The following is an 860-nucleotide window of genomic DNA, read 5'->3' as shown; positions in this document are numbered from 1 at the left end:
TCTGAGCTCTTACTAGCAGCTGCAGCGGCGTTGGCAGCGGTGGCGGCGACGACTGCAGTGGCCATACCTGAACCACAGAGAGTCTGGGATGAAGGAGCCAGATGAAGCGGGCAAATGGATGCTACTCAACACCAGCAAGAACCGACAAGGAGCGGACATCTTCATCCTGCAGTTCGGAGAACCAGAGACGACCCAGGAACCAAGACTCGGCGGGAGTAGAAGCCTGACATCCTCACTCCTTCCCAGGGAGCAGAGGAGGGAAGGTCACCCCTCCCACCCTTCCAGTACTGGAGATCTCCATCTTGGATACCAACAAAGCTTGGCAGAGCTGCTAGCTCCAACTCAAGCCTTGGAATAAAACGAGTCATTTAGCAGGTCAAAAGAACTTAACAGCAGCGTCACCTGCCAGACTCAGCTCCACCCAGGGAAAAGTCACGCAGCTCAGGTGCCAGCCCTAGGAGTGGCTTTCTTCACTGAGTAATCAGAGCCAGAGGCTGCCCCTCCCTTTAGCAGTCTCGACATCAGTAAACAGAAACTCTGAGAGTGGCTCCAGGCTGGGCTCCGTGAGTTCCTCACAAAGTAGCCCACGGAAAAGCTACTGTTTGTTGAAAGGCCTCAACTCTACCCAGAAACTAGCCTCATTACTGGAACTCCCTCTTTTGTGATACTCAAAGCAGATCTGCCTCCCATTGAACTAGCCTGGGAGGAGGATCGCCAAATCCTGGGTAAAGCATAGCATGTTTCTGCCTGTTTGAACAAACTGACTTAAGAAACCATCCAAGCCTCAGGATCACAAGCAGACCAGAGACTCCAACAAGAGGCTGGTTACAGACACAAGGGAGATACAGGATTTTTCCCAC

The sequence above is a fragment of the Dipodomys spectabilis genome, unplaced genomic scaffold (genome assembly GCF_019054845.1).
Source record: "Dipodomys spectabilis isolate Male_0828 unplaced genomic scaffold, ASM1905484v1 ptg000391l, whole genome shotgun sequence".
Classification (NCBI taxonomy): Eukaryota; Metazoa; Chordata; class Mammalia; order Rodentia; family Heteromyidae; genus Dipodomys; species Dipodomys spectabilis.
Note: the sequence above shows the minus strand (reverse complement) of the source record.